The 8406-nt window shown below is 43.2% G+C and overlaps 1 pseudogene; it reads right to left on the bottom strand.

Moving 5' to 3' along the window:
• Nucleotides 1–245: 245 nt before the first annotated feature.
• LOC140596506 (tubulin alpha-1A chain-like) lies at nt 246–1603 on the bottom strand (annotated as a pseudogene).
• Between the last annotated feature and the right edge of the window lie 6803 nt (nt 1604–8406).

Here is an 8406-nt window from a genome sequence, read left to right as displayed (position 1 = left end):
TAAGCGGGATACAGGATTCATGTAGAGCAATATTAGTAGATAAGACTAGAAAAATAGGATGAATAGAGGTTTTTTTTTTTCCATTTAAGACAGAGAGTATTTTATTCAAACCCATCAGAGAAATGGACAGCTTGGGTCTGTAACAAAGCGTTGTGTTTTAAAGCACAGATCAGTAATTGTATATGAGAGTATACTCTGCTACATACAAATTAACTGATCAGAGCACAAATTTTCAATGTTCAAAACAGAATAAGTTGCCCTGTAAAAGCAGCACCTTTGTGACATTTTTAACTTTAGCATTCCTCTCCTTCTTCTTCACCTTCTCCTTCAACAGAACCCACACCAGCCTCCTCATAATCCTTCTCCAAGGCAGCCAGGTCCTCATGGGCATCAGAAAACTCTCCTTCCTCCATGCCCTCACCCACATACCAGTGAACAAAGGCATGTTTGGCATACATCAGGTCAAACTTGTGGTCCAGGTGAGCCCAGGCCTTAGCGATGCTTGTCTGCGTGCACATAGTTCGCTGTACTTTGGCCAGGTCTCCAAAAGGTACCGCAGTGGGGGACTGGTAATTAATGCCCACTTTGAAGCCAATACACTTGGATGGTACACTTGATCTTGATGGTGGCAATGGATGCATTGACATCTTTGGGAACCGTGTCACCACAGTACGGCAGGCAGCAAGCCATGTATTTACCATGGTGAGGGTCACATTTCTCCAGCTGGCTCAAAGCATGTGTTGGTGATCTCAGCTACAGAAAGCTGTTCATGGTAGACTTTCTCAGCAGAGATGACAGCAGCATGTGTGGCCAGAGGGAAATGGATGTGAGGATAGGGTACAAGCTTGGTCTGGAATTCTGTGAGATCAACATCAAATCTGAGGGAAGCAGTGATGGAGGACACAATTGGACCTATCAACCTATTTAGATTCGTGTAGGTTGGGCATTCAGTATTGAGGTTGCTATGACAGATGTCATAGATGGCCTCATTTTCTATCATGAAGGCGCAGTCAGTGCTCCAGGGTGGTATAGGGAGTGAGGATGGAGTTGTTGGGCTCAGCTGCAGCTGTGGAAACCCAGAGGGGGTTAGGTTCAGGTAAATGAAGAACTCCAGCTTGGACTTCTTGCCATACTCGAGAGATGTTCCATCAGCAGGGAGGTGAACCCAGAACCAGTTCCCCCTCCAAAGCTGTGGAAAACCAAGAAGCCCTGAAGACCTGTGCAGTGGTCAGTGTTTCCGAATTCAGTCCAAGACAAGGTCAGTGATCTCCTTGCCAGTGATGTAGTGCCCTCGGGCATAGTTATTGGCAGCATCTTCCTTGCCTGTGATGAGCTGCTCAGGGTGGAAGAGCTGGCGGTAGGTGCCAGTGCGAAGTTCATTGATGACTGTGGGTTCCAGGTCAGACACTGCCCTGGGTACATGCTTGCCAGCACCTGTCTCACTGAAGGAGGTGTTGAAGGAGTCATCTCCTCCCCCAGTGGTCTTGTCAATTGGTATCTGGCCATCGGGCTGAATGCCGTGTTCCAGGCAACAGAGCTCCCAGTAGGCATTGCTGATCTAGACATCAGCCTGGCCAATGTGGATAGAGGTACATTCACACATAGTTGCTGCTTTGCTGCTGCTGAGCAGATGGTGGAGAGGAGGAAGAGAGGTTGTTGCTTCTCATAGCGCAACTGTTAGGGGGTCAATTAAGAGAACCTAAATATTGATATTTTATTGCTTATATCACAACCTGGCATGTGCAAACAGCAATTCTGGGTTTACTCACTCAACAAACACTTCAAGTTCTCAATGCCACCCAACCCTCTGCCCTCTGTCCCCACTTCCATCAGCTGGGCATTTAACTGTCTGCAAAATTGTGGGGAATCCTTTGTGTGTATCTTTAATGACATCCTCATAAGGAGGGATTCAGTAGAACCAATCATGCCACCTACTTATATTGTTATTAGAGTTGAGAGTCGTTCTCAAAAATGTCTACGAAGGTGTTTGAGGGATGCATTGGTAGCTAAGATGATTAAAGTACACATGGAGGGGCACCCAGGTGGCTCAGCGGTTGAGCGTTTGCCTTCAGCTCAGGTCGTGTTCCCGGGGTCCTGGGATCGAGTCCCTCATCGGGCTCTGGGCAGGGAGCCTGTTTCTCCCTCTGCCTATATCTCTGTCTCTCTCTGTGTCTCTCATGAATAAATACATAAAATCTTAAAACACACACACACACACACACACACACATACATGGAAACAAGCGTGAGAAACAAGCATGAGCAGATCTAGTATTAAGCTGAGTTAGAGCCACATTGTCTGTGATTTCACTCAATCACAGTTCTTTGGAGGGAATAAGTCCAGCCACCAGCCATATGCTGTAAGGGGTCCTGGCTTGCTGTGGGCCCCTAACACCAGTGCTCCCAAAGAACCCACAGTGTACATTTCCAGCAGGAAAGCTATCTCTCCCTTTCAGCACTGTGCTGACTGTGAGCAAGGCCCTGTCAGCCTCTGTGGCTCATGGTTGGTAGATTTGTGTTGAAATCATAATACTGCATGTTTCTCCTTTTCCTGTGTGCTCATGTTCTATCTCAAAACACAGAAGTCTGCTCAGACGGGCATAATTTCTCTTAGATAGTATTTTTTTTCTATAACAGCATAGGTAGTGATTAAATATGCACATTGGTAGCTAGCTCAAATTTATTAAATATGACACTAAGTAGGTTAACCCATACTTAATGTATATTAGCTCTTCTGCCGATCGACCCTAAAGATCAAAGATACCCTTATGAGTCAAGAGCTTTTCACATTACTCTGGGTCCAGATGACAAGATTTGCATTATTCATTACAATATAAGTGTAAACTCGTTGGCAGAGGGTCGTCAGATTATTCTGCTTACCACCCTCCCTGGTAATGTGTGTACTAGGAAGAGCATCTTCACCATGGTCTACAAGGTCTACACAGCTCCTGTGACAACTGTTTCCCAGCCACACTTGGCATTTCCTTGTTTCTCACGCAGACCAGGTGTGCCTCACTGCCTTTGGAATGTGCCACATGTTTGCCCACAAACAACTTTGGCAGAGTCAAATACCTGGATATGGCTGGCTTGTCTTATCATCTTGGGCTCTGTGCCATCACAATGCTCATTTCTGTATCTATTATCTGTACAAAATTTCATCATATGAGAGTAGAGAACATTGACAGGAAAACTGATGCTTTTGATATTTAGCACAAGCTTTGTATTTAGAAATTTAGCCCCAATGTCAATAGTATTGGGGGGGGGATTATAAGTATAACTCCCAAATGGAGGATGTGAAATTTTAAAAATCCATATTCTCAAATCAACTAATTGGACATCAGTGTATCTTGACTCAATGACTAACTTCAACTCTATAAGCAGATTGGGAATTTGATAAATTTGAGAATAAATAGTCTTACCTGATATGAAAGGGATTTCCATAATCATGTTTTCTTTTGATTTGTCCCTTTAAATGCTGTGATTTTGGTTTTGTGCCTTGTGCCAGTAACTTAACCATACTGCAGTCCAGGCATTCCTTCTGTGTTTACACGTAGCTCAGCTTCAGCAACATTATCAGTAAATGCATCATATCCCATGCCACAGACGTGGTAAAGGGAGATGTATTTTGGGGGGACCTCTTTCAATCTGAGACTGTATTTGACTCACCCAGTAATTCAATCTGCAGGTCTTCTATGTTCTATCCTTACTCTGCTTTGCAGTTTTTTCTCCCATTGCATGGTCCTCCCCTCTCTTTTCCGTGTAGTCACCTGCTCTTCCAGTTTCTCTTTGGCCTCCTTCCTGAGATTGAGATTGCTGCTAGCTCTCATCCAGAGCCCGGTGTGGGGGATATAGAGAAACATGGCCTTTCTCAAAACCTCAATAACTGTACAGAGAAGGTAATAAAGGCTAGTTCCTCAGGGTGACACTCAAATCCCAATTACCTGTCCAGCTTCCTCCCCAACAGCATCCCTTGTTACCTCCTTTCCACCACCATACATGACCAGCTGCTGCTGTTATCATTCCTTGTGTGCTTATTTTCCAGAGTGGGGCTCACTTTTTACTTATTTGTCACAGCAGGAGCTACATGTGGCTTTATATTCTTCTTAGGCTTTCTGGGTCTGAATACCTCATAATATTACAAACTCCCAGGGGTCGAGATCCGTGTTTTATCCTTTCTGTCTCTCCTGGTTCATAGCATGGTGGCCGACACATAGTTATTATGGGGTAGATCTCTGTGAGTTGAAGATTTTGTGTGCTGCCAAACCAGTGAATGCTGTATTCACTCACTGTTTTCTAAAGATATTTTCTTGCAACCAAACTCTATCAGTTCATCACTTAGCTAAAGCGTTGAAGAGTCAATTTTGATTCTCCTTCACTATCTTTTCTCTCTCAGGAGTTGATGGCTGAAGGTGGTGGTTTTCTGACTTTGGCTCATGCCCCCATCATCTGGGGGCTTGCTAGAATTCAGATTGCTGGGTCCCAGACCCACAGTTTTCTGACTCAGTTGGTCTGGGCTGAGGCCCAAGGATGTACATGTCTAACATGTTACCAGGTGATGAGTTATCTCTGTGCTGAAGCTATTGAGTCAGAGAACGCTCTCTATGGAAAACCTCAGCATTGGAGTTTAGCACTAACATTGAGTAGTGTAGATTCCATAGACACATTTGCCTTTAGATTTTGCCTTCTCACCTAATGAGAGAAGGTGCTCCCCTTCTGCCTCTCCACTGGCCTTCACTTCCTTGGCAGGGAAAATGCTTTACTCTGCTGGATGCATATATTGAACTGTGTTTTGTTTGTGTGTGCGAGGTTGCCCAAAAAAATTTCTGGTGAGCACAGTTTGTCTAAGTGCCTCCCAGGTAGTAGCTCTTCTAATCCTCCCAGTAAGCCTAGAGATTGTCTTATATTACCCATATGGGGAGGTTAGGCAATTGGTGTGAACTCATACTTAGTAAAGGTGGGTGAACCAGGGCTTGAACCCTCTGGTCTTTCTCTAAGTGAAAAACAAAAAACAAACAAACAAACAAAACAAAACAACAACAACAAAAAAACTTCTGCTTGTTGTCTTCGTTTCAACCTGTGGTTTGATGCCTTCTGCACAAATCCTTTTGGCATCTCCAGTTAGTCCCTGGTTTAAGACTGCCTTCTGGGCATCAGAGGATTTTTACACTTGAATGGGAAAACCTTAGTAACCATCACTCTTTAAGGGCTTGTGTCTTAATCAGATTTATTTTGGTCTGTGAGTGCAGCTGCACATTACAATTATGGTATATTTTTATCACTTAACTTTATAAAAAATGACAGCACACAGCAATGGTCCAGTTCAGAAGGAAATAGTGGGTCCTATCCTCTTATCATATGATCTTGCACTTCTGATTTTATAGTTTTACATTCATCATCATATTTGGTTTTAAGCATAAAAGCAACAACAAAAAACCATGAAACATCCTGATTTCACGGAGAAGGAACTGAGCCTCAGGGAGGTCGAAGAAATTCTTCCAGACCAAATTGCAAGACTGGGATCCAGGCTTAGCTTTGGGTTTTTAATTCTTAGTTCAGTGTCGATTTTACTACATATTAGGAATTTATATTAAATTAAATCTATGTGAAATTTTGTAAACTTTAGGTGAGATTTTGCAAGTATTGAGTACAGCATTTAGGTTAGATTTTTGAGTGTTCATTTATTCATTGAGTGTTTACTGAGCCTCCTCTTTGAGCCAGGCATTCTTCTAGGTGCAAGGAATTTATTAGCAAACAAAACACAGAGACAGTTTTGTTACTCTGGTGTTTACACCAGGCTGGTGGGAGACAACGATAAGCAGTGAACATAAATCAGTAAATTATATTGTATGTTAGAAGCTGACAAGTGCTATGGAAAACAGAAGAAAAGTAGAGCAAAGCAAGGAAGAAAGGAGAGCAGGAAGAGGATGTCATAGAAATTTTAGTAGTTGAGTAGTTAAGCAGAGGGGCAGTTAAAGGAGAAGTAGAGGCGGTGAGGGAGTTACCCATGGACCTGGCTGGGAGAAGACTGGTCCAGGTGCAGAGAGCTGTTGGGGAACAAAGGGCCACAAATAGCAGTGGGTTTTTGGAATGACAGGAAGGACGACGTAGCCGTGGGGACGATAACAAGGGAATACTTTAGAGAACTGATGCTCACCCAGTTTTCCTTGACTTATGCCGTTGAAGGTGTTGAGCTAAGGACTGGCCTGATCTGACTTAGACTTCATCTACTCATCAATTGAAAATAGACTGTAGGGAAGCTACGATTCAGACTGTTTCATCAATCTGAGTGAGTGAAGTTAGGGGCTCACACTAGGGAGAGAGAACAGTGGAGGTGTGAGAGGGGACCAAGTGCTAGATATAGCTGGGAGGTTGAGGCAACTGAATTACCTGATGGACTGGGTGTGAGGTGGGAGAGAAAAAGCTGAGTCAAGAGTGATTCCCAAGACTTGACCTGCCCAGCAGTGAAGGATGGAGTTGACATCAAATGAGAAGCAGAAGAATGTGGGTGGAGTAGGTTTGAGGGGCAGATAAGCTTAAGAGATCAATTTTGAGTTCCCTGTGGGTGCCTTTTGGCATCCAGATGTCAGTGTTAAGAAGACAGGAGGAAATAGGCGCAGGGTCTTGGCTGGATATGGTGACTTGAGATTCATCAGCATCTGGAAGCATCTGTTGCTATTTAAAGCCACCAGGATGAGATTCCCAAGGAGGTGGGTGTAATAGAGAAGAGGGTGTAAGACCACTGAGCTCTGGTGCAGGTGTTATTAGGGGGTCAGGGAGAGGAGGTAATGAATGTCAGTGAAGTAGGAGGAAAACCAGCAGAGTGTGATGTCCATGAAGTCAGACAAGATTAGTCAAGACTTGGGTGGTAAAGAAACCGGAAAATGCTGTAGGTAGCTAAAGAAGGCAGTCCTGAGAATTGCCATGAGTTTAGCAAGGGGATGGTCTTTGGGAAATCCTACCAAAGCAGTTTTAGTGGAGTGACAGGAGCAAGAACTGCATGGGGTATCTCTTATAAAATGGAGGACTCTGGGAAAGGTTGGAGAGCAAGGAGATCCTTTAAGAAGTTGACTTAGTTTCTCACTTTTGAGATGTTTTGATTAAGTTTCCTAGGTTGGAAAGTGATTTATGTTCAATAGGGAAACAAGTTCAAAAAGGAGAAGGTTCAAGAAGAAAAAAAAAAAGACATTGCAAGTAAGACAGAGGAACAGATGAGACAAAGACACTCAGAAAGAAAAGAAAGAAAAAAAAAAGAAAGAAAAAAAAGAAAGGAGAGACATGGTGATGACTCTCAGGTCATGAGGACTTTCATCGGTGAGAGTGTACAAGTTAAGGGCAGGCACGGTACCAAATCAGTTTTTTGTTCATTTCCAGCTGCCTTTTTTTTCTTTCTGATGAGTAATTAATTGGGTCTTCTGAGAACAAGTAATCACAGTACATGTTGCGTAGCCCCCCATCACATTTCCTACCTACCTGTGGTTCAGAGGAACCCCCCAGCTATTTCCAAAGAGGGTCAGTGCAATTCCAAGATCTAGGAAAGATGGTTTTCAAACTCTATTCCAGCAAAAGTTTTGAAGGCTTTAAAATCTAAATGTACAATATCTTTTCCCTAAGTGTACATTTTTTCCTTTAATGATGTTTGTGTCACCCCAGGGCTATAGAGCTTCTCCTGTAGCCTCTCTGAGCTGTGATATCATTGCAGGCTTTTTCAGGATAGGGGGCTCTTGTCCTTTTCTTTGCATGATGCTGTGTATGTGGAAATGCCCCATGTTTACTCAAGGGTCTCACATGGTCTTCTCAGTAACCTGTTGATTCTTTTTATTTTTCTTTATTGCCATTAGACCATCACTTAGTGTCAAGGAAGAAAAATAGTGGTTCAGAATTGTACAGATTAAGTGTTGTCTATTACTGTTCAATGACAATTCTATTATTTTTTTCTAAGTCGAAGAATGCACTTTTCTTTCTAATGCCTTTTGGACCTTTAGAATCATAATCACCTTTGATTATAATGAATGGCTTTACTGGGAGCATATTGAGGTTAGTTGCTGGGTGACATTCTTGGGCTGAATTGGGCTGAGCCCAGGGCCATTGCCCTTGGTCAGCACCGTGAAATATGTAGTTAGTAACTGAAAGCTAATGAATCAAAATGGTAAAGGAAAGGGGGAACAGACAATGAATAAACGTTGGCTATAGTTAAGGGAGAGAGCAAGGTCAAGGTATACAAGCTAATTCTTACTGTGGAGAGGGAGAACAGACGGGGGTGGGGGGTGGGGGGGAAGGAAGCTTTTGGCTGACTGGAGGTGGGAGAAAACATGGTATGGCTGTGACTAGAAATCATACTCACTCAAAATATTTACTTGTCAAAAAAAATTATATTTACTTGTCCTCTCTGGAAATCGTGGAATGCATT

This window comes from Vulpes vulpes, unplaced genomic scaffold (assembly GCF_048418805.1).
Source record: "Vulpes vulpes isolate BD-2025 unplaced genomic scaffold, VulVul3 Bu000000700, whole genome shotgun sequence".
NCBI classification, from domain to species: Eukaryota; Metazoa; Chordata; class Mammalia; order Carnivora; family Canidae; genus Vulpes; species Vulpes vulpes.
The sequence above is the reverse complement of the archived record's forward strand: the minus strand, read 5'-3'. Positions and strand labels throughout refer to the sequence as shown.